General features: G+C 41.4%; 2 pseudogenes; one reads left to right on the top strand and one right to left on the bottom strand.

Annotated features, from left to right (window-relative positions):
* Window positions 1-16,370: 16,370 nt before the first annotated feature.
* LOC148518108 (5S ribosomal RNA) lies at window positions 16,371-16,489 on the bottom strand (annotated as a pseudogene).
* A 7,275-nt stretch (window positions 16,490-23,764) lies between these two features.
* LOC148518107 (5S ribosomal RNA) lies at window positions 23,765-23,883 on the top strand (annotated as a pseudogene).
* Window positions 23,884-26,848: the final 2,965 nt, after the last annotated feature.

Here is a 26,848-nt window from a genome sequence, read left to right as displayed (position 1 = left end):
CAAGACAGTGAACTTTGGGGCTCGAGGAGATAGTTGTGCCATCAATTGATAATGAAATTGTGGGAAGTGAGGTTATGCGAGAGGGTGGAAAGATTATCAGCTCAGTCTTAGACATGTTAAGTTTAAGAAAGCGCTGTGACATCCAGAAAGAGATAGCAGAGAGACAGTTGGAGATACAGGTGAGGAGAGAGGGGGAGAGGTCAGGGGAGGAAAGGAAGATCTGACCATAGAGATGATATTGGAGGTCAAAAGAGTTGATGAGTTCCCTTAACGAGGAAGTATATAGGGAGAATAGGAGAGGTCCAAGAACAGAACCTTGGGGAACGCCTACTGTTAGTGGAAGCGAGGGGGGGGGAGAGGAGACATGAGAGGAGACAGAGAAGGAACGATCAGATAGGTAGTACAGCCAGGAGAGCAGTGCCTTGTAGGCCAAGGAAGTGAAGGATTTGCAGGAGGAGAGGGTGGTCTATAGTGTGAAACACAGCAGAGAGGTTGACGACAATGAACAGAGTAGTGACCCTTGGATTTCTGTCACACGCCAGCCTGGAGACCCCAGAATCAGACACCGTCGCTTACCTGTGCGGGCGCTCACCCGCGCTGTCTTACCGGCTCCCGCGCTGTACACTCCTTCCTCTTCTCCTAAGGCAGTCTCCGCTGTTGTCCTCTGGAGGGTCCCGCTGCTGTGCTGCTCCCACGCCGGCTCCTGCTGACCGCTGGTCCCCGCTGACTACCTCCAGGAAGCGATGTCCTCCGGTCCATGGGCGCGGCCATCTTGGATTGCCCATGTGACCCCACTACCACCAATGAGGAGCCTTCTCCTTCTCTCTCAGCCTGTCAGCTCCCAGTGTCCACTATAAAAGGATCCCCAATGCTCACACAAGTTGCCAGTGCAACTAGTTTCTTAGTTTAGCTAAGCAAGCCTTTCCACTGCGCTCCACGTAGCCACTCAGCTACCAACGTCTACCCACGGCTATCCAGCCGCTCCACGTAGCCACTCAGCTACCAACGTCTACCCACGGCTATCCAGCCGCTCCACGTAGCCACTCAGCTACCAACGTCTACCCACGGCTATCCAGCCGCTCCACGTAGCCACTCAGCTACCAACGTCTACCCACGGCTATCCAGCCACTCCACGTAGCCACTCAGCTACCAACGTCTACCCACGGCTATCCAGCCGCTCCACGTAGCCACTCAGCTACCAACGTCTACCCACGGCTATCCAGCCACTCCACGTAGCCACTCAGCTACCAACGTCTACCCACGGCTATCCAGCCGCTCCACGTAGCCACTCAGCTACCAACGTCTACCCACGGCTATCCAGCCGCTCCAAGTAGCCACTCAGCTACCAACGTCTACCCACGGCTATCCAGCCGCTCCACGTAGCCACTCAGCTACCAACGTCTACCCACGGCTATCCAGCCGCTCCACGTAGCCACTCAGCTACCAACGTCTACCCACGGCTATCCAGCCGCTCCACGTAGCCACTCAGCTACCAACGTCTACCCACGGCTATCCAGCCGCTCCACGTAGCCACTCAGCTACCAACGTCTACCCACGGCTATCCAGCCGCTCCACGTAGCCACTCAGCTACCAACGTCTACCCACGGCTATCCAGCTGCTCCACGTAGCCACTCAGCTACCAACATCTACCCACGGCTATCCAGCCGCTCCTCGTAGCCACTCAGCTACCAACGTCTACCCACGGCTATCCAGCCGCTCCACGTAGCCACTCAGCTACCAACGTCTACCCACGGCTATCCAGCCGCTCCATGTAGCCACTCAGCTACCAACATCTACCCACGGCTATCCAGCCGCTCCACGTAGCCACTCAGCTACCAACGTCTACCCACGGCTATCCAGCCGCTCCACGTAGCTTCCTAGCTACCACGTTACTGCCGCATTCCTCAAACTCCTGTCAGTTCGCTGCACCCTCTCATGCGGAGAAACTTCATTAAGCCAAGTCTCCTCCAGCGAGCGTCTGCGCCAAGTAATACAGATCCAAGGCCCAGTCCGGGAACACAGCTCCTAAATTCCACGTTTGTGACAATTTGGCAGCAAGAAGGTCATTGCAGACTTTCGTGAGGGCAGTTTCAGTGGAGTGGAGACAATGGAAGCCAGATTGAAATGAGTCAAGGAGGGTGTGGAAGGAAAGACAGGTGGTAAGGCGGTTGTAAACAATACACTCAAGCAGTTTGGAAGCAAAAGGGAGGAGAGGTGGAAGATGGGTCGGTAGTTGGAGAGTATGTTAGGATCAAGGGTAGGTTTAAGAATGGGGGGAGACAAGGGCATGTTTGAATACAGAAGGGACAGTGCCAGATGATAGGGAGAGATTGAGGAGGTGGGCAAGATGGGAACAGGAAGGAGAGAGGTAGCGGAGGAGGCGGGAAGGGATAGGGTCAAGGGGAGGAGTGGAAGGAGGGGAGGACCGAATGAGGGCCATGACTTCCTCTCCAGATTCAGGGGAGAAGGATGTCAAGAGTTGGTAAGATAGATGGGGAGGTGTGATCTGGGAAAGGAGTGGGAGAAGTGCTGAGGGTCTGGTGGGATATGATGTCTTGACATATGGAGTCAATTTTAGATGTAAAGTAGGTGGCAAAGTCAAGGGCAGAGAGTGAGGAGGGGAGGCGAGGACAGAGGAGGGAGTTTAAAGTGGCAAAGAGTTGACATAAGGGGGTATATTTACTAAAGCTTCTAAAACAGACAAGTGTTGATGTTGCCCATAGCAACCAATCAAATTCTAGCTATAATTTCTCTGTTGCATTCTAGAAAATGATACACAGAATCTGATTAGTTGCTATGGGCAACATCACCACTTGTCTGTTTTAGAAGCTTTAGTAAATACCGTGGGATGTAAGGCACATTATGCCAGGGGCTGACTAGTAGCAAAGCATGAGTACACATAGGGGCAGTCACACTGCAAGATGCATACACCACTGGATATGGGCCAATATACACATTTTTCTGTGCACAATTCAGAGCAACATACGCTCAATTCACTTCCAACTTTGCAACAGGCACTATGGGGTATATTTACTAAAGTGCGGGTTTATAGAAGTGGAGGTGTTGCCCATAGCAACCTATCAGATTTTACTTATCATTTATCCAGTACCGTATAGAAGATAATAGCTAGAATCTGATTGGTTGCTATGGGCAACACCTCCACTTCCATAAACTCGCACTTTAGTAAATTTACCCCTAGTAGTCAATTCTGTTCACTGTTGAAGAACACAAAGTCAAAGCCTTTAAAATTGTGGTGTGCAAGAGATGGCCCTGCTACTTCCTGTTTTGCAATCATATTTGTTATAGATTGTAGCACTTGTTTAACAGGACTCCTGATATGTTGTTACTGAAAGGTGCTTCTTTCATTGATTAAATATATTAATTTAACTTATTACTGATATTAAGAGTAATGTCCAGCCCTTTTGAAGGTTAGGCTGCCCAATATGGTCTCCAAAGTGTATCGAGTGATCACCGCTTTACAGGAACAGATCTGTTTTTGGGCACTTGTTAGAACATGAACAGTAAAGGGTATATTTACTAAAGTGAGAGTTTTTATAAGTGGAGATGTTGCCCATAGCAACCTATCAGATTCTACTTAACATCTATCTAGCACCTTCTTGAAGATAATAGCTAGAATCTTATTGGTTGCAATGGGAAACATCTCCACTTAAAAAAACTCTCACTTTAGTAAATATATCCCCAAGCATTTAGAACCAGTGCCATAAAAGGGCTTTAATGCAACCTGTGCTGGCCTCGCTCCCTTTGCGCTTCATAATGACATCACACATAGGGGGGTGGGGCTGTATACATGCCAGGGTGTTTGCCTGTAGCGTCCAACTGGCTGCAGGGTGCCGTTACAAGCAAGGGCCACGGGGCAGCAACGGTGCCGCCCACAGAGCCCTGCGCAGCGTCACCAGTCACACTCCCCTAGATATTGTCCTGTTTAAATAATACAGTACATGCCTATGCCAAGTAGGGTACCAATTTTTTTTTGTAATCCCAGTAGAGTATACCAGCATTCTGGATTGCGCACACATTCTTAGTATAGTGACCACTTTGGGAACTTGATGATGCCAACCATGGTATTGTACAGTAGGGGCTTGGCCATGATGATGTAATTCATACTGTGCGCCCTGCACCTCTCAAATAGATCTCCTCCTCCTTCAGATTATGTAAAAAAGTCAGTCGTGACTAAATACACTGTATTTTTATGTTTATTACCAAATACCAGATTAGAAAACAGATTTCTGAATTTTGATCTCAAAAGTAAAAGCAACACTAGTGTTAAGTGTAAAGCTCTGCATGTTTTGCAATTATTATTGGTGTCCCTTTAAATTTTGAGGTAAAACTCGCTGTTTATCGACTTTGGTTTCATCCCTCACATTTCTATGTTCTCCAACCCACTGACTTCAGCTTCATCCCTCATGACTTTATTTTCTCCATCGAATGGACTTCAATTATGTCCCTCATAATGTCCTCTCAGGCTTAGCGATTTATCATCCAGACATGATGTGTCTCACGTAGCTTCCCCAGCCAAATCATTCTCTCCCGGGATTAACTAATGTCATTTTCCTTGTGCCAGCTGTGTACTATGAGGAGCCTATGCAGCTAGGAAGACTTTTGTTGCCTAAGGACAAGAGAACTCGTCAATGAGAGAAGAGTAGATGTCTTCATGTGGCTGCTAAGGCAACTGGAAGAAATAGTTTTGAATTGGAAAGATCTGAGCCATTGGGAAACAATTTTCTCCCTGAATTACTGTAGGTGGCATGTCTGGTGCGTATTGAGGTAATGTTTCCTCCATGATCCTTTCTGCATTTAAACTATCTATTGACCTCTTCTGGGGGTGCTCAATTCATAGATACTGAGGTCCAGAGCCATGGATAATTTCATAGATTTGGACTTCGCCCAAAAGATGGTTCTGAAAAATAGGCCAATAATGTAGATGCTGTTGTTGGATGACCAACAGCATCAATAGCTACACACATAAATAGCTACAGCATCAATAGCTACACACATGTATTATGATATTTATGTGCACATTGAGTCCTGTTACTGGAAGCTTATCTTATTCAGCACCATCCACACCTTGAGCTCAATCATCCATTTTACATGCACATTGTGACGAGTCATTTTAGACAACTTGCCTACAATTAGTCAAAGTGGCAATGGTATGTACTAGTACCCAAAGAGATGAGACTCATTTTGTACCGGTTGTCTGAGGAGTGTCAAGGTTTAAACAGGGTGGCTGACAAAAAGAAGGCAGTCACTACCACCCCACATGAAATGGGACTGCCCAATTAATTTGCTACCTGGCATGATGCCACCAATGAGCAGGAAATATCTGCTATCTGAGTCTGAGATGAGGGCTGTGACCATATACATACAGGAGAACTTGGTGCAAGGTTCATCATGGTCCAGGTCCCCAGACTGTCCACAGTTCTTTTTTGTGTTGAAGATTGTTCCCTAAGAATCTGCAATTGACTATTGGTGGTTCAACAAGGTCACAATCAAGAATACGTTCCCCAACTCCCCTAATCTCTTGCCTCCTTGAGGGGCTCCACTATGCCATAGTTTTTATCAAGCCAAGATCGCGTACCATCAGGGTCCTTTTTAGAAAGGTACAATCTTAAACGTATAGGTGTTGTATCCTTTGTTGCTGCCATCCAGAACCTGACTGTGGGAAGGTATTGCTTAATATGGGGAGCAGAAAACCCCTATATGTTTAAGATTGTGCCTTTCTAAAAAGTCCCTGATGGTACGCGACCACTTTTTATCTATGCTATTTTTTAAATAAATGTAAATGGTTTTACACTATATGTGCTTTCCCCACTTTTGTCTTTTATGGCTGACGCTGAGTAATAGTGTGAAAACCAAGTGGAGAGACCAGGTTTTTGAAACTATACAGAAGGATCAGGATTGAAATAGATGCGACAATTGAACTGCAAATAAGTGACTATTAGAAAATAAGACTGTTGAACCTCTTTTATACACTTATTGGACATATAAGACACTTTGCACCTGCACCTAAACTTGAGCGCTTTTAACCATATTTTAATTTGTGCACATATACGTTTGAGATTGGTGAATATCACACAGGTTATCACCTCCCGGGTGTAGCGTGGATCACAAGCATTTATTATTTTCCATTACAAATGATGATCACTCCGAGAGTTGGAATGCTGATTTCAGTTTTTTCAAAGACAGTGAAGTGTAATTGCTTGGAGAAGCAAGACCCTATCACCACGAATTTACCTTTGGAGCTGGAGAGGTAGGTGATGGCATCCATCGAGACACGGGTCTGATACCTCTGTGTAATGGGCGGGAACATCAAGAACCCAGGGAATACGGTCATTGAGACCTTGGCATATGCACAACTAATGCAGGATTGGATGTAGCAACATATTTCCAGCAAAGGACTAATCTGCAAAATTAGCTGGGTGAGTGCTGGGGAAGCCCCTGGACAGATGGGAATGGGGACGTGCCATAACGCTGCACTTCTTTTTGGGTGTGCGTCTTTGACGGGAGCAAGAGTGTCCCTATTCCCTATTACTCAATGATGTAGTTACTCTCTGAAAGGTAATGATGTCTCAGAGAAAGAAATGATCAAGGAAAGGGTATTTCAATGGAGACATCAAGGTTGATGTGGTTATATAGAAGTTTGGTCTATTAATTTAACCTTTGCACTTCACATTTTCTGGACAATGCAGTATGTTGTTTCATCAAAATGCATCAAATCAGAACAGAATAAGAACTCAAAATTTAATGATACCGCTATCAGGAATATTGAGCTCAATTCTTATTCTTAGTATACATTGAGTATACATTTTCTACAGGCTTATTTTTTAATTACATGCTGACAATAAGGCAGGGGGCATGCTAAATGACATATATTTACCCCAGGTAGCCTATGATTTGTCCTCTGTGTAGTGAAATGTTCCAGTAAGAAAGCAGTCGGGAAGAGGGATGTGTTTTGTCGTTTCAGCGTGAGCTAATTATCACACTGTTTCCTGAAGATGTGAGCTACAATTTTCAGGTGCAGAACTAATTATAGTTATTTGCTTAACCTTAAGTGACACGACTCACTGAAAAACCATTAGGTAATTAGGTCTATTTTGTATTTAGACTATAAAGGCAACAAAAATGAATAAAAGACAAATGTGTCATGAGGCTGAGCTGTGTTCAGCCACTTGCTTTATGTAGCCGAGAACTGGTGGGAAATTTACTAATGGGCGGTTTTGTCAAACAAACATTTTTTGTCATTTTACTGGTGGTCAGAAAATCATCATATTTACTAAAGGCAGAAGTACAGGTAGTGACACTCAACAACGCTTTGAGGATTTTTTGCTTAATAAAAATAGATATACAGTAGATACATTTATCAGTGTGTGGCTTGCGACAGAAAGCAAAAGAAAAAAAAGACAAAAGAAAAAAAAGAAGCGGTAATTGAGATGAGACAGGAGAGATGACCACTGGCAATTTAAGGTATCTTGCCATTACACTGGGGTCTATTTACTAAGCCTTAGATTGAGATAAAGTGAACGGAGATAAAGTCCCAGCCAATCAGTTCCTAACTGCCATGTCACAGGCTGTTTGAAAAATTACGGTTAGGAGCTGGTTGGTTGGTCATTTATCTCCCTTCACTTTATCTCCATTTAAGGCTTAGTAAATAAACCCCACTATGTGTTAAACAGTTAAATGGCACGGTCCCATGGAAGGTAACCATAGCCAGCTGGGCTTTCACTGACACTGTTCCCAACTGTTATTGATGGGTGTGGATTGATAGACAGCAACTAGATAGTCAGTGGATAGACATCACAAGGTCAACAGGAATATGGTTGACAGTGCATTATGTTGACATGGCCAAAAGGTCGACATGAAAATGGATGACACAAAATAGGTTGCCACGTTTTTGTTATTTTAGCCTAACCCCTAACCTCAACCCAACCCTAAAAATCATAAAAAAATATAAAAATGTGTCCATCTTTTTTTGTCGACCATTTGCATGTCGACTTTTAACCATGTCGATCCAATGCACTGTCAACCATTTACCTGTCTGTTGACCTATTCACTGTTTACCGTCTGATGTCTATTGACTGACTATCTCAGTGATTCCCAACCTCAGTCCTCAAGGCACACTAACAGTCCTGGTTTTGGTGATATCCAGGCTTGCGCACAGATGGTTAAACCAAAATAACTGAGGTACTAATTAAGTCACCTGTGCTCCTGTATGGCTATCCTCAAAACCTGGACTGTTAGTGTGTCTTGAGGACCGTGGTTGGGAACCCCTGGTCTATCTAGTTACTGTCTATCTACCATCCGGATACTGTTACTGAGGAACTCTGGGCCTGATTCAGACCCGCTCGCAAGAGCTATGCGCTCGTAAGCGGGTCGAAGGCCAGGCAGTGCGCACGTGCGCGAGCCTCGGAGTGAGCGAGAAATCACTCGCTCCGGGGCTCGCAACAAAACAGGGCGGCTCACCCCGTTTTGTAGGCGGGGAGGGGACTGGACAAATGGAGGCGTTCCTGAGGGAACGCCTGCCGTTTGAGGGCGGCCCTACTGACATCACACTGATGTCAGTAGTGAGCTTCCGGCTCTATTAGAGCCGGAAGCCCACTGGGGCTTGTGGCAGACGAGACCCTACCACAAGGGTCTAGTCGCAAGCCCGATGGTCGCAACCATCACCTGGCTGCTCGCAAATGCTGTGGGTGGTCACCTGGTGATAGTGTTACATAGGTATCGTTATGCAGCTAACTATCACTTGCCCATTCTCTTCATCATTATGACCATCACATTTAATAAGGTTTTATATTATGCTTTTGGGGACAGATTATGTTTTTTGTAGTTTTTAATTTATTTATTAAGTTACTATAATTTGTTATCTTTATCAGAAAGAGGATGTAGGCAAAAGGTCAAGTATAAAAATGTTGACATTTATTATGTCGATATTGACAAAATATCATCAGGCAATGTGTCAATATTCTCAGAATGTCGGCAGGTAAATGTTGAGTGTCAGAATGTTGACATTAGGGTGAGGCTGCAGACGTGAGGGTTAGGGTTAGTCTACGGGGGTGGTTAGGGTTAGGCTGCAGGGGGTGGTTAGTATTAGGCATTCGAGCAAGGCCGGTTTTAGGGGTGTTCGACCAGTGCGGTCGAACAGGAGTGCCACCCATAGAGGGCGCACCCCTCCCCAGCATCCCGATTTCAGTGGAACAGTACTGTCCCGCTGTTCCACCCGTGGGCAGAAGTGGCCCGTGGGTGGTCAAATCGGGAGGTTTTGGACCCCCACGACACAGCTGGACCCCGGAGCCTGAATAGATGCTGCGTGACCGAGAGGGCTGGAGGAAGTTCATCTAGTGAGACTCCCCACAGACTGATGTTATGTAGTGGGAATGGTCTAAGTAAATTAGACCATGCCCCCAATTTCGGGCGCACTATAGAGAGCCGGCACAGGGTGCTCCGACCTCTGGAGCCGGCCCTGCTTTAGAGGGAGGGGTAGGGGTAGAGACTAGGGGAGAAATACTCAGCTGATCACCAAAGGATCAGTGGTCGACCCGGAAGTCACAGTCACCTGACCGCTGGGACACGGCAGATGCCACTGGAGCAGTCGGGAGCAGGTAACATTTTATCACTGTCTACATGGTAAATGTTGACATGTTAACATCAACCAGAGCTGCCATCAGAAATTGTGGGACCCAGGACTGACAAAATCGGCAGGGCCCCCCCTTCCCCTGCTACCTTATTCCTACGGAAAAAAAAATTGGCCACAAATATCAAGCCTGCCCTCTTCTGTGTCCAGCCAGCCCCTCCCCATATCTGTCCAACCAGCCCCCCTTATGTGCGTCTGGCCAGCCCCCCTTATGTGCGTCCATCCAGCCCCCCTTATGTGTGTCCAGCCAGCCCCCTTATGTGTCTGGCCAGCCCCTTATGTGCGTCCAACCATCCCCCCTTATGTGTCCAGCCAGCCCCCCTTCTGTGTCCAGTAAGGCCCCCTTGTTTGTCCCGCCAGCCCCCCTTCTCTGTGTATCAAGCCGCCCCCCTTCTCTGTGTATCCAGCCAGGCCCCCTTGTGTGTCCAGCCAGCCCCCCTTCTCTGTGTATCCAGCCAGGCCCCTTGTGTGCAGTCAACCCCCCTTGTGTCCAGCCAGCCCCCTTGTGTGTCCAGCCAGGCCCCTTGTGTCCAGCCAGCCCCCATATGTGTCCAGCCAGGCCCCTTATGTGTTCCCCTCCCGTCCCCTCCCCTCCCTCATAAAGCACAGCGCAGTGCATCTTTCTTACCGGCTTCGAGAAGCGTGCCGCTCACTGCTGTCTGTCTCCTCTCCATCCTGGTCATTGACGTGCATGCGCAGTCGTTGCCGGACGGACCTGGCCTGTTAGAGCCGTGGTGGGTCCTAATGCCCGCCGGCTCAATCTTATCTACTGGAGTCAGCAGGAGCATTGCTGCTGCGCTCCATAAAAAAAGTAAGCAACTACAGGGGTAGGTGCAGCTCGGGACCCCCCTTTCTGCTAAGTGTCCGGGCCTGGGACTCAAGCCCCGACAGTCCCCCCCTGATGGTGGCCCTGACATCAACATTATGACCATGTTGACATTCTCATATCATACCCAACCCATCAAAAAGTAATCAGTGATGCACCTCTGGTTTCAAAATGATAAAAAGGAATATTATATAACATAATCCCTTCACAACTGTAGGCATTGTATACGTTTGTGACCAGATGCACTTTTCTTTCTTTGTGTTTGCATAATGCAGAACTATTTTTTTAACTGCCATGTGTCCGGCTGCTAAATTACACATTGTTTTTTTTCCAGGATAGGTAGGGATTTATTTTGGCAAAAACCATAAATTGTTACCCTTGGCACATGATACCTCCACAGGCATCTTAAGCTAATATATTTCTACAAGGAAAGGAGGATTGTAAGTATTTAGAGAAATTAATATTATTTGAAAGGCGGAATTTAGGAACTCCATGGGATCACTGAGCCTCCCACAAGTGTATTGAGTTCCTCTGGTATATCCGAACTCAATTGCCATATTGATGACTCCAATCCACAGTAAGGAGGAAAAATGTCTTTAAAACTCTGTATTACAGTAAATAAAAAACAAACACCAGTGTATTTCCATGTTCCGTTATGTATCAGCAGGGCCGGATTGACCATCTAGCACTTCTGGGAAATGCCAAAACGGCTGAAGGCCTGATGACTGGCCTGGACCAAAAGCCTGGCATGCAGAGAGACGGGCATATTGGGAGGCCACGCCTTGTGAGGCATGACCACACCCCTTTTCCTTGCGTGCCCCAGTCCATTCCTATGTACCAAAAGACGTATTACTGCAGTTCGTGATTTATTTATTTTTTAAACAGTGGTCTGTACAGATCCTCATTGACACGTGTTTACATTTTTTTCTTTAAGTCTCACTTTGTGAATATGTTTTTGCTCACAGCTCAATACAAATCCCCATGACTTTGGTTCTAACTGGTAATTTTGAGAAGATGTGAGATAATTATGGAATTATTTATTGTTAGGGTAGAGGAACATCTCTATACAGTTTACTGACCATCAGTAATTTTGTGAAAGTAGACAAATCTGCCCTGAAATACACTCTGGCACATTGTTTTTTTCTTCTCTTAATTCTATTACCATATTTTGGCAATCTACTTTTATTTTCCTGATTAATAATATTAATAGGCATTTAACAGGAGACACAAAAATAAAATTACAGTACGTTTTATAAAATGAGTCGGGTGCTCTTGCCACCTTGTGGTTAAAATAGCAAATGACAAAGTTCTCAGAATCTCATGCCTACCAATATGGTTATTCAGCAATTCTAGAAATCCCAACTTTACCTCCAGCTTCAAAAAAGAAATAAAAACTAAATAAAATCAGCAAGTTCTGTAATATATTTACACAAGCCAATATAATTAGCAGCAAGATTTTTAGATGTTATATTTCCTTCACTAATAAGGTCTACAATATATTTATATAATCTCAGCAACCCCTTTGCTTCTGTGGCTGGACTCTCACTTTTTCTCTGTTACCTCTTGGTAAATAACAAGCAGACTTGATAACAATTTAAGGTAATTTCCAGTAACATTTATCTGATGAACCAATCAATATTTTGGCCACACTATCCCTTCTTATCCTGACTGAATGAATTTTATTAGTTTTTTTCTGTATTTTTGAACACAAGAAAATAAGAATAGATAGTTAATATGAAGCAATATACAGAATACAAGTAGCTGTACAGTGTGTGTTTCCGCAATACTGAAATATAGGTACATGGTAGTGTTCATGGACCTACAATGTGCCTGGGAATAAGTAGAAGGTATCAGGGCTATGCATAATTTGTGGCAAACTTGGATAAATGAAGCACTACAAAAATATTAAAAGTAAAAATACAATGGTATATTGAAGCATTGGAAGTTGGAATTGCAAAATACACAGCATTCTAGCATGTTTAAAGTAAATTATGTATCGCTTACAGAATTAAGCTTAATAAGGTGGTAATAGGACACTTTAGTGGCTGACCAGAGTGATTACTGAATGGGAGTAGGGGGTTAATGAATCTCCCACAGTTAGATTTGTCTACAGCACTTTGCTGACTGGGTGAAAAACTCATAATTTAGCAGAATATTTGACCAAAACTATGGTGGGCTGTCTGAGCATACTGTATAATTTTCAGTGGTTTGGACATAATATTGTGATTAATGTGATCTGACATGTGGAATGCGCCATGTAGTTCTTGTGATACAGGAAGTGTTTAGTACAGATTGCTGTTTTTTACTTTTTACTCTCATCACATCTTTTAACCGGGATGGGGTCACAATACCAACAGTTGGGTTTAGAATCCCGGCGCCAGCATCCCGACTGCAGGCATCCTGACGGTAAGTACTGGGGTTAGGTTTAGGGTGCGGGGGGAGGGAGGCTAGGTTTAGGCACTAGGGGGGAGATTAGGTTTAGGCAGCAGGGAGGGAGGGTTAGGGGTAGGGAGAGGGTTGAGAGTGTCGGGATTCTGACCACCGGGATCCTGAGCGTCGGCATCTCACACCCAACCCTTTTAGCCCACATTCCTTTCTGTTGACATGGCCAAAAGGTCGACATGAAAATGGGTGACACAAAATAGGTTGCCACGTTTTAACTGTTATTTTAGCCTAATCCCTAAGCTCAACCTAACCCTAAAAATCATAAAAAAATATACAAAACATGTGTGCAATTGGTCGACAAAAAAAGCTGGACACATGTTTTTTATATTTTTTCAGAGCTTCTGTACACACCAGTGAATAGTCTAGTTGCTTAATCAGTGTACTTGGTAATTGGAGATTAAGCAGGTACAACTGTACTCACTGTTACATAAACTGGCAGAATGGAACTGAACAGGGTGTCATACAACTCAACAGCCGGTGAGTGTACAAAGGTAGTGGTTAGTGGTACAGGGTCTCTGGAAGGCATTGTGGGTCACAGGTAAATGCATGTCTTACCAGAGCTAAGTGGAAGATGACTGTCTCCCACTGTGGCACTCATACACAGTGACAAGATGGCGCCACATACAGTAGTACTTAAATCGACAGCCATTTTGAAATAGGGAGGTGTAAGATGGAGTCTGCGCATTAGCACGATCCACTTTCGACACCCCCCTCATTACAATCTTCTCCATGTTACACAAACAATCAACCAAAGCTTTTCTGTAGCAACCTGTAAGAAATTTAAGTTTATTCACATAAGAAAACATCAACATATCACGTGACTTCAGTCTGGCCTTCTTGGTAGTCTCATCTGCAAGCGTCCACTCTCTGAGCCATAACAACAGTCCCTTCACTTACAAATTTAGGACTGCTGTCTCTCTCACGATTCTGAATGCTTTCCTCACGTACGACCTTTAAATCTTTCAAAGTCTTTTTTCCCATATTAGACTTCCATTCACACCAATAGGCTCTTGACTGTGTTTCTTGAATATCCAGAGGTTCACTGAATGCAAAATTTGTGAATTCCTCATCATACCACTTGCCGGTAGTTGGCTTGCCAATATTTGACCTTGCTGAAAACTGAACTGTGACCGAACTTCCATGCTGATAGACTTTGGTTCAGGTACACTTCCAGCTGCTGGCATGTCCAGTTACACATACAGTACTTCTTCTGCACAGGTGTGCCAGTGTGTTTGAACGCCATTACAAGCGCATGCATAAATTAGCCACTGTGATGCCATAAGCAGCTTGGGCTTTCACAGCGTAGAATGAGGTTAGCAATTCCTGAGTAAGGTCTGACTGTGTGCAAGTGTGCGTGAGGCTGCGATGGTACTCCATGTTACCAATGGTTTTGCAGACTTGCAAAGTATTACGGATGTGTGTAAGGTAAAGTGGGCGTCCTTATGTTAGGCTGCAACGGCATTGCAATAGCAATCAGCATATTTTCGCAGTGAGACTGCGGGTGTAATAGCAGTTGCGATCGCAATAGCGATCCGTAATTAATTAATTAGGTCTAATATATATATATATAATATATACATATATATAAGTCCCAAAAGTCCTTCAAATAAAGAACAGAGCGGCACTCCTGTTTAAAGCAGTAAAAAAGTGCTGTATTCAAATCATTACAATAGTGATAACGATATCATCATTTGATGATATCGTTATCACTATTGTAATGATTTGAATACAGCACTTTTTTACTGCTTTAAACAGGAGTGCCGCTCTGTTCTTTATTTGAAGGACTTTTGGGACTTGTTACTTTTATTTGAGAAGGCACCCTATCTTTGCACAATTTATCCTGAGTGCCAGGCTAACCAGGGATCTATATATATATATATATATATATATATATATATATATATAGGAAAATAAGATGACTACAGAGCGACTGGTTTACCAAAGTGCATTAATTATGTAAAAAGTTTTGTTAATCTCACAATGTGATAAAAAAAATATTGAAAGTGCCAGTGCTTATAAATAAATAATTTAACAATTTAATGAGTACACAAAATACATAGAAATAAATAAAAACAGGTACATATAAAACACAATAGACCCTTTTAAGACTGGTGGATAAAATCAGAGGAAGAGGTCTAAAAAACTCAGCATATAATATTCATTTTTAAAAAGAAAATCTCCTTTTTAAGAAAATAAATAAATTAATAGCTTATCTGGATAAAGTGGATAATAATAGGCTCATTCATTGGTTCAAGAGGCAAGGCAGAATCACTCCCAACGCGTTTCGTCCTGGGGACTTCATCAAGGGGATACTGGTATGGTGGGGCCCTCTCCCTTTTATACCCCCACACTAATTCATCAGAGGTTGGACAATCGCATCACTTCCTGTTTGGCACATGCCACAATGTTGATCAAAATAGTAAATTGGCATAACTTGGATAAATGCTACTACAACTCAAGTCCATATAATTAAGTGTGTCTTAATATTTTGAGCCTTAAAAAAGTAAATTGTCTTATAACAGAAAAGGGCAGAATCCATCTCCTTTCCATTACTTCCGCCCTTAATCGCTGTATCACTTCCGGTCTATTGTCACTCGCTCCCGGGACCCGGATAGGCTGAACATCACACCTCCGTCCTGGAGGTAGCATCATTGTTTTCCGTCACATCCGCCCTTCTCCTTCTCATTCTCGCGATGGCTTCTCCCTTCCTTCCGCTCTCGGCGTCAATGTAACTCCGCAAGCAGATCTTCCGTGTCTCCGTCCTGGAGGCGGCGTCATCGTCATCCGTCACTTCCGCCCTTATCCTGCCCATTCTCTCGATGGCTGTTCTTATCCATCCGCCCTCCGCGTCACTGTATCTCCACACACAAGCCTTCCGTTTCTATGGGAACATAAGTAGCGTCATCCGGATTCTAGCGTACTCCTGGCATTAATGCTAGGTAAATCATTTCCGCCCATACTTGAAATCGTTCAGTTTCTTAAACGTTGTCTAAAACTTTAAAGAAGATCAAATGTTAGAATGTGTGTTATATTAAAAAACAGTGCTCAAACCACATATTGCTACTTTAAATATAGTTAGAAATATAAAATATAAAATAGCATGGTAGCTTATCCTGATTCATTAATTCAGCAACATAATCAACCCCCCTTTATTAGATCAAGAAAAATATATATGGAAAAAATTGATTTTTGTGATTTTCCCATAAAAGAATAAATTAGTAAAAAATTCAAATGTTCAGTTTAAACGAGGGCTACAAGGTTCCATTCTTTAATATAAAGACTCCCCCAATTTTGACATCTTTGTAATCCTTATTATGGTTTTGTAAGTACACTTGTGTGAGTCACATATTATTTGTTCGCTCAGGTATTCAAGAATCCTTTCAGTTCCATATGTTCACAAGTCTTCAGTCTTCATTGCTCATATTCCCATCAGAAAATTGTCACCTGATACAATCTTTGCAGCACCTGGTATTCCCAGGGGGTCGCCCATCCTAGTACTAACCAGGCCCATGGGTGCTTGGCTTCCAAGATCAGACGGTATTGGGCATACACCCAATGGTATGGCTGCAATAAAGGAAGGTGACCATAATTCATTAATCTACCATACCTGATCTTCTCAAAGAGGTCACCCTCCAAGGTACTGATCAGGCCCTCCACCATTACCAATATTGGATTAGCTGTGAGGTATGTTGGTAGATGGGAAATTACCATTACAAGAATGGAGCAATTTCATAGTATTCATTAAATCCCTTTGGTGTCAAAGTGTCCAGTTCAAATAACCAATACATTTCACGTCTCGAAAGAAGGTTTCCGAGATCTCCTCCTCTTTCCCCCAGTTTGACATTTTCAATAGCCTTGAATGTTATGTCTTCCGGATTAGAATTATGTACAAGAGAAAAGTGTTTGGAGACAGCATGTCCTTCCACTTTGTTACGTATATTGCGGATATGCTCCTGGATCCTTAATTTTAATGGTCTCTTCGTTTTGCCCACGTATTTAAGTCCACAGGTACATTCCAATAAATAAATAACCGAAGTGGAATTGCAGTTCATAAAGTCTTTTATTGTGAACTCCTTCGACCCCTCTGAGTTTGTGAAAGTTTTTCTTTTAGGGTGAACAAATCTACAAATATTGCAATGGCCGCATTTAAAACTACCTTTGCATTTAAGCGTGTTGGACGTCACTGTGGTTTTCTTTTCTGGCAACATGCTTGGTGCTAATAGATCTTTTAAGTTTTTAGACTTCCTATAGACAATTTGTGGCTTGGATGGTAGGATGTTTCGTAATACTGGGTCCATTAGGAGGATGTTCCAATTCTTGTTAAAGGCTTTCCTAATTTGACCCTCGTGACCATTAAATGAAGTAACAAAAGGTATCTTCTCCGGTTTATCTGATCCTTCGGTCTTATATTTAAGGAGATCTACTCTGTCCAAAGACTTGGTTTTTTGAAGTGCAGTAGTAAGAATCGTCTCAGGATACTCCTTTTCTCTGAATCTTTCTGTATATATTTCAAGTTGTTCCTCACACGTCTTATTGTCACTACAGTTACGTCTAATTCTGTGGAATTGAGAATAAGGAATATTCCTCTTCCATTTATCCAAATGGCAACTCTTAAAGTGCAGGTAGCTATTAGCATCCACAGTTTTGATGAAATTCTTGGTACAGATGTTACCTTCCACCGATGATAGTACCAAGTCCAAAAATTCTATTTTAGTGGTATTGAAATTAGACGTAAATTTTAGATTCATATTATTATTTGAGATGTGGGTTAAAAATAAGTTAAAACTCTCCTCTGTACCTTCCCAGATAATCAATATATCATCAATATACCTTTTATACAAAATTAGGTTCATCCTAAATGGGTTGTTGGTATAAACATAACAATTCTCCCAACATCCCATAAACAAATTTGCGAAGCTTGGTGCAAAGGTGGTGCCCATAGCCGTACCGCATATTTGACGATAAAATTGATTTAAAAACTTAAAATAATTGTGGGTCAGTATAAAACACATAAGATCGCATAAGAATTCTCTTTGTAAAACATCCATAGAACCATCCAACTCAAGGAACTCTCTTGCTGCATTTATACCTTTTGTGTGCTCTATACACGTATAAAGAGATTGCACATCTATGGTTGCCCAATTGTAACTCTGTTTCCACTGGATTCCTTCTAAACACTGCAACATATTTGTGGTGTCTTTAAGATAAGATTCCAATTTGATTACATATTTTTGTAAAGAAAGATCCACAAATTTTGATACATTAGAAGTTAGTGAATCGATACCCGCTATAATAGGCCTCCCCGGGGGTTCTGTTAGCGATTTATGTATCTTGGGCAAAAAATAAAATATAGGGGTTCGAGGGTTAGTATTCATCAGGAATTGAAATTCCTCTTTGTTGATGATGTTGTTATGCAGACCATGCACCAAAATGGTCCTTAATTCAGCTATATAGTTATTAACTGGATCATTATCCAATTTCTCATATGAATTCCCATCATCCAATAGTCTATGAGCTTCTTTAAGATAATAATCATAGTCCATAATGACTAACCCTCCCCCTTTATCAGCCGGTTTTATTACTACATCTCTGTTCTCTTTGAGATTCTTCAAAGCTTCTTTTTCCCTGTTATTCAAATTCTGTTTCTTAATGCTGCTTACTTCTTTTTCACATAAATCCTTTTTGACCATATCATAAAACACGCTTATATAGTTTCCTTTGGACTCTAAAGGGTAATAGGTAGATTTCCCTTTTAGTCCGGATTTTGAAAGGGATTCGTTATAATTTCTCATAGGTGCTGTTTCCTTCCTTGAGAAATGTCTTTTCAAAGTTAAATTACGTACATATTTGTTTAAGTCAATGAAGGTATCAAACTTGTTCATGTTACTAGTGGGGGCAAAGTTCAAACCCTTACTGAGCAGGGAGATTTCTGATTTGCTTAGATTATGTTTAGATATATTAAAAATGCCTTTCTTGTGAGGGTCCACTACAGGTGTCGCCTTTTTGTGTTTCTTCCTCCTGCCCCCCCGTGTTCCTCTTCTTCTCCGTACATTCTTTTTAAGGGGGAGGCTGTCCTTATAGTTTCTCTGAAAGTGGTTTTTCTGTTGCTTGTTAAAAGATCTTGACCTGGGGATAAAAAATCACTGTCGCTGTTGGAGTCCAAACGTTGTAGAGCAGCAAACCTATTTTTCATACGACTTGTTGTGGGTCTGGAGGTGAGTTCATTTTCATGTTCTCTCCTACGGTCAAACTTTCTTCTAGGGACTGTAGTCCAACTTTGTCCTTCATCTGCTTGCGGTTTTCTAGTTGTCCTTTCTTGTCCATAAAACCTACTCCAATTCTTTATTCTGTTCTGTTCATAATCTTTTTTATCTCTGATGAATTTTCTTTCCTTGTTCTGCATGACCATTTCTTCCACCTTTTCCACTTTTCTAGTTAATACTTTCTCATTAATCTTGTATTCCTCTTTTTCTTTTGATTCATCCATTACCACTTCCATATTGGAAATATCTTTTTCCAAATTGGATAATACAGTCTTTTTTTCTTCTATTATCAATCTCATTAAATCCAGAGAGCACTTATGTAAAATGCTATCCCAGTTTTTTTAAAAATCTGGATTTTCCATACCAAATGTGGGGTTTTTTAGAAGTCTTAGGCCCCTGGGAATTCTGTTTACAGATATATAGTGCTCTAATCCTCTGATATCCCACCATGCCTTTATCTCTTTTATCAGCATTTTCTCCATCTCCCAAAACAGATTATCCATATTTTCTATGGGAGCCTTTTGATAAGGGGAACCCTTTTCATTGAAAATTCAATGACAGAAATCACTTCTCTTGTTAATACGATCTCTATTTCTAAACATAGTTGTGAACGTGTAGGCCGCCTCAACCCAAAATATACCAAAGAATAATGTAAAGAAAAATAGGTGGGTATGGCGCCAAATAAACACAATATTTTTATAAGTGACTTATCTTGTGATAGTTTTAAATACAACTGTGTCAACCCAGCCCAATCTTAATGGGCGTCAGCTCAATGTCAAATAAACAATACTGGTAAAAGTATTAGAAAATTTATAGGAAAATAAGATGACTACAGAGCGACTGGTTTACCAAAGTGCATTAATTATGTAAAAAGTTTTGTGAATCTCACAATGTGATAAAAAAAATATTGAAAGTGCCAGTGCTTATAAATAAATAATTTAACAATTTAATGAGTACACAAAATACATAGAAATAAATAAAAACAGGTACATATAAAACACAATAGACCCTTTTAAGACTGGTGGATAAAATCAGAGGAAGAGGTCTAAAAAACTCAGCATATAATATTCATTTTTAAAAAGAAAATCTCCTTTTTAAGAAAATAAATAAATTAATAGCTTATCTGGATAAAGTGGATAATAATAGGCTCATTCATTGGTTCAAGAGGCAAGGCAGAATCACCCCCAACGCATTTCGTCCTGGGGACTTCATCAAGGGGATACTGGTATGGTGGGGCCCTCTCCCTTTTATACCCCCACACTAATTCATCAGAGGTTGGACAATCGCATCACTTCCTATTTGGCACATGCCACAATGTTGATCAAAATAGTAAATTGGCATAACTTGGATAAATGCTACTACAACTCAAGTCCATATAATTAAGTGTGTCTTAATATTTTGAGCCTTAAAAAATAAATTGTCTTATCTCTGATAAAAGAGATAAAGGCATGGTGGGATATCAGAGGATTAGAGCACTATATATCTGTAAACAGAATTCCCAGGGGCCTAAGACTTCTAAAAAAAACACATTTGGTATGGAAAATCCAGATTTTAAAAAAAAACTGGGATAGCATTTTACATAAGTGCTCTCTGGATTTAATGAGATTGATAATAGAAGAAAAAAAGACTGTATTATCCAATTTGGAAAAAGATATTTCCAATATGGAAGTGGTAATGGATGAATCAAAAGAAAAAGAGGAATACAAGATTAATGAGAAAGTATTAACTAGAAAAGTGGAAAAGGTGGAAGAAATGGTCATGCAGAACAAGGAAAGAAAATTCATCAGAGATAAAAAAGATTATGAACAGAACAGAATAAAGAATTGGAGTAGGTTTTATGGACAAGAAAGGACAACTAGAAAACCACAAGCAGATGAAGGACAAAGTTGGACTACAGTCCCTAGAAGAAAGTTTGACCGTAGGAGAGAACATGAAAATGAACTCACCTCCAGACCCACAACAAGTCGTATGAAAAATAGGTTTGCTGCTCTACAACGTTTGGACTCCAACAGCGACAGTGATTTTTTATCCCCAGGTCAAGATCTTTTAACAAGCAACAGAAAAAACACTTTCAGAGAAACTATAAGGACAGCCTCCCCCTTAAAAAGAATGTACGGAGAAGAAGAGGAACACGGGGGGGCAGGAGGAAGAAACACAAAAAGGCGACACCTGTAGTGGACCCTCACAAGAAAGGCATTTTTAATATATCTAAACATAATCTAAGCAAATCAGAAATCCCCCTGCTCAGTAAGGGTTTGAACTTTGCCCCCACTAGTAACATGAACAAGTTTGATACCTTCATTGACTTAAACAAATATGTACGTAATTTAACTTTGAAAAGACATTTCTCAAGGAAGGAAACAGCACCTATGAGAAATTATAACGAATCCCTTTCAAAATCCGGACTAAAAGGGAAATCTACCTATTACCCTTTAGAGTCCAAAGGAAACTATATAAGCGTGTTTTATGATATGGTCAAAAAGGATTTATGTGAAAAAGAAGTAAGCAGCATTAAGAAACAGAATTTGAATAACAGGGAAAAAGAAGCTTTGAAGAAACTCAAAGAGAACAGAAATGTAGTAATAAAACCGGCTGATAAAGGGGGAGGGTTAGTCATTATGGACTATGATTATTATCTTAAAGAAGCTCATAGACTATTGGATGATGGGAATTCATATGAGAAATTGGATAATGATCCAGTTAATAACTATATAGATGAATTAAGGACCATTTTGGTGCATGGTCTGCATAACAACATCATCAACAAAGAGGAATTTCAATTCCTGATGAATACTAACCCTCGAACCCCTATATTTTATTTTTTGCCCAAGATACATAAATCGCTAACAGAACCTCCGGGGAGGCCTATTATAGAGGGTATCGATTCACTAACTTCTAATGTATCAAAATTTGTGGATCTTTCTTTACAAAAATATGTAATCAAATTGGAATCTTATCTTAAAGACACCACAAATATGTTGCAGTGTTTAGAAGGAATCCAGTGGAAACAGAGTTACAATTGGGCAACCATAGATGTGCAATCTCTTTATACGTGTATAGAGCACACAAAAGGTATAAATGCAGCAAGAGAGTTCCTTGAGTTGGATGGTTCTATGGATTTTACAAAGAGAATTCTTATGCGATCTTATGTGTTTTATACTGACCCACAATTATTTTAAGTTTTTAAATCAATTTTATCGTCAAATATGCGGTACGGCTATGGGCACCACCTTTGCACCAAGCTTCGCAAATTTGTTTATGGGATGTTGGGAGAATTGTTATGTTTATACCAACAACCCATTTAGGATGAACCTAATTTTGTATAAAAGGTATATTGATGATATATTGATTATCTGGGAAGGTACAGAGGAGAGTTTTAACTTATTTTTAACCCACATCTCAAATAATAATATGAATCTAAAATTTACGTCTAATTTCAATACCACTAAAATAGAATTTTTGGACTTGGTACTATCATCGGTGGAAGGTAACATCTGTACCAAGAATTTCATCAAAACTGTGGATGCTAATAGCTACCTGCACTTTAAGAGTTGCCATTTGGATAAATGGAAGAGGAATATTCCTTATTCTCAATTCCACAGAATTAGACGTAACTGTAGTGACAATAAGACGTGTGAGGAACAACTTGAAATATATACAGAAAGATTCAGAGAAAAGGAGTATCCTGAGACGATTCTTACTACTGCACTTCAAAAAACCAAGTCTTTGGACAGAGTAGATCTCCTTAAATATAAGACCGAAGGATCAGATAAACCGGAGAAGATACCTTTTGTTACTTCATTTAATGGTCACGAGGGTCAAATTAGGAAAGCCTTTAACAAGAATTGGAACATCCTCCTAATGGACCCAGTATTACGAAACATCCTACCATCCAAACCACAAATTGTCTATAGGAAGTCTAAAAACTTAAAAGATCTATTAGCACCAAGCATGTTGCCAGAAAAGAAAACCACAGTGACGTCCAACATGCTTAAATGCAAAGGTAGTTTTAAATGCAGCCATTGCAATATTTGTAGATTTGTTCACCCTAAAAGAAAAACTTTCACAAACTCAGAGGGGTCGAAGGAGTTCACAATAAAAGACTTTATGAACTGCAATTCCACTTCGGTTATTTATTTATTGGAATGTACCTGTGGACTTAAATACGTGGGCAAAACGAAGAGACCATTAAAATTAAGGATCCAGGAGCATATCCGCAATATACGTAACAAAGTGGAAGGACATGCTGTCTCCAAACACTTTTCTCTTGTACATAATTCTAATCCGGAAGACATAACATTCAAGGCTATTGAACATGTCAAACTGGGGAAAAGAGGAGATCTCGGAAACCTTCTTTCGAGACGTGAAATGTATTGGTTATTTGAACTGGACACTTTGACACCAAAGGGATTTAATGAATACTATGAAATTGCTCCATTCTTGTAATGGTAATTTCCCATCTACCAACATACCTCACAGCTAATCCAATATTGGTAATGGTGGAGGGCCTGATCAGTACCTTGGAGGGTGACCTCTTTGAGAAGATCAGGTATGGTAGATTAATGAATTATGGTCACCTTCCTTTATTGCAGCCATACCATTGGGTGTATGCCCAATACCGTCTGATCTTGGAAGCCAAGCACCCATGGGCCTGGTTAGTACTAGGATGGGCGACCCCCTGGGAATACCAGGAGCTGCAAAGATTGTATCAGGTGACAATTTTCTGATGGGAATATGAGCAATGAAGACTGAAGACTTGTGAACATATGGAACTGAAAGGATTCTTGAATACCTGAGCGAACAAATAATATGTGACTCACACAAGTGAACTTACAAAACCATAATAAGGATTACAAAGATGTAAAAATTGGGGGAGTCTTTATATTAAAGAATGGAACCTTGTAGCCCTCGTTTAAACTGAACATTTGAATTTTTTACTAATTTATTCTTTTATGGGAAAATCACAAAAATCAATTTTTTCCATATATATTTTTCTTGATCTAATAAAGGGGGGTTGATTATGTTGCTGAATTAATGAATCAGGATAAGCTACCATGCTATTTTATATTTTATATTTCTAACTATAATTAAAGTAGCAATATGTGGTTTGAGCACTGTTTTTTAATATAACACACATTCTAACATTTGATCTTCTTTAAAGTTTTAGACAACGTTTAAGAAACTGTGAACGATTTCAAGTATGGGCGGAAATGATTTACCTAGCATTAATGCCAGGAGTACGCTAGAATCCGGATGACGCTACTTATGTTCCCATAGAAACGGAAGGCTTGTGTGTGGAGATACAGTGACGCGGAGGGCGGATGGATAAGAACAGCCATCGAGAGAATGGGCAGGATAAGGGCGGAAGTGACGGATGACGATGACGCCGCCTCCAGGACGGAGACACGGAAGATCTGCTTGCGGAGTTACATTGACGCCGAGAGCGGAAGGAAGGGAGAAGCCATCGCGAGAATGAGAAGGAGAAGGGCGGATGTGACGGAAAACAATGATGCTACCTCCAGGACGGAGGTGTGATGTTCAGCCTATCCGGGTCCCGGGAGCGAGTGACAATAGACCGGAAGTGATGCAGCGATTAAGGGCGGAAGTAATGGAAAGGAGATGGATTCTGCCCTTTTCTGTTATAAGACAATTTACTTTTTTAAGGCTCAAAATATTAAGACACACTTAATTATATGGACTTGAGTTGTAGTAGCATTTATCCAAGTTATGCCAATTTACTATTTTGATCAACATTGTGGCATGTGCCAAACAGGAAGTGATGCGATTGTCCAACCTCTGATGAATTAGTGTGGGGGTATAAAAGGGAGAGGGCCCCACCATACCAGTATCCCCTTGATGAAGTCCCCAGGACGAAACGCGTTGGGGGTGATTCTGCCTTGCCTCTTGAACCAATGAATGAGCCTATTATTATCCACTTTATCCAGATAAGCTATTAATTTATTTATTTTCTTAAAAAGGAGATTTTCTTTTTAAAAATGAATATTATATGCTGAGTTTTTTAGACCTCTTCCTCTGATTTTATCCACCAGTCTTAAAAGGGTCTATTGTGTTTTATATGTACCTGTTTTTATTTATTTCTATGTATTTTGTGTACTCATTAAATTGTTAAATTATTTATTTATAAGCACTGGCACTTTCAATATTTTTTTTATCACATTGTGAGATTCACAAAACTTTTTACATAATTAATGCACTTTGGTAAACCAGTCGCTCTGTAGTCATCTTATTTTCCTATAAATTTTCTAATACTTTTACCAGTATTGTTTATTTGACAGTGAGCTGACGCCCATTAAGATTGGGCTGGGTTGACACAGTTGTATTTAAAACTATCACAAGATAAGTCACTTATAAAAATATTGTGTTTATTTGGCGCCATACCCACCTATTTTTCTTTATATATATATATATATACATATATATATATATATATATATATATATATATATATATATATATATATAATTGTAAAACCGCCAAAATAGCGGAATGCCAAAACAGCTGGATGCTGAAAAAAGTATGGAGTAAAACACAGGCTCTGAATGAAATCTAAAGCTGGTCTGTTCTCTGATCTAAACCAGGAACTCCATCTATATTTGTAGTTTCACTATTACTGAAGTTACACAGAATGCCAATGCAACATATTTCTCTTCACATAACTGTCCAACAGATATTCTAGGGTGTGTGTATACATACGTGTAGATTATTTCACAACAGACCATCTGTTTGTGTTCAAATTATTCTACCCATGGAGCATAGCACTTGTGGTCAGGATATGTTGCTGAAAAGGAATCCAGCTAGACCCAACTTATACAAATAAATACCTTTAAAATTTAAAACACATTACATTTCTGAATATACTGCGGTATAAATAATTGTTCATTACAATATTCCCTTTTACTACTAACTAAATCTATTATTATTATAATGATTAATACAAATCTTAGTTTCTGTGAACTACGTAAGTCAAATTTTTTCAGCTAAACTAAAACATAGATTAAGAGTAAAATATAAGTTATATAACTATTCCTGGCATGATTTGATTAATGGTTCCAACCAGTGCTCGAAGTGGGAATTTAGAGGTGGGGGTATGGAGATATGGAGTATGGGGCAGGCTTGCCGACTTTCTGGCTGCCCCTTCTGGGAGGGAGCAGCCAGATCGGCATGACAGGGGGGCGTGGTAAGCACAAGGAGGCGGGGCCGGCCAGACTACAAGTATTTGTGGGCGAGGCGGGGCCACGCGATCGTGTCATTTTGGCCCCGGCCCCGCTACACAATGCCGATATTACAGGCATTATAAAGCAGGGGCGGGGCCAAAATGACGCAATTCAGCTTGAAACGAGTCACTGCCCCTCCCCGCTGCGGGGGTTTCAAAGGCAATTGCGGGGGGGATAGGAGGGGTGGGTGGCAGCCGGGAGGATTGCCTGCCTTCCCAGGAGGTCGGGAGCTGCACCCGATTGGCTCCCGACAAAATCGTGAGGGTAGGCAAGTATGGTATGGGGGTATGGAGATTGAATCCTTCCCCCCTTCGGCCTCTACTTCAATATCACTCCATTGTACTTCTCACCCCCACACTTCTCCCTGCCTGCTCCCCTCTCTCACACCCTGCCCTTCTCACTATCTGATTCCCTCTCTCTTTCACCCCCTACA

The sequence above is a fragment of the Taudactylus pleione genome, unplaced genomic scaffold (genome assembly GCF_031769625.1).
Source record: "Taudactylus pleione unplaced genomic scaffold, aTauple2 ptg000202l, whole genome shotgun sequence".
Taxonomy (NCBI): Eukaryota; Metazoa; Chordata; class Amphibia; order Anura; family Myobatrachidae; genus Taudactylus; species Taudactylus pleione.
The sequence above is the reverse complement of the archived record's forward strand: the minus strand, read 5'-3'. Positions and strand labels throughout refer to the sequence as shown.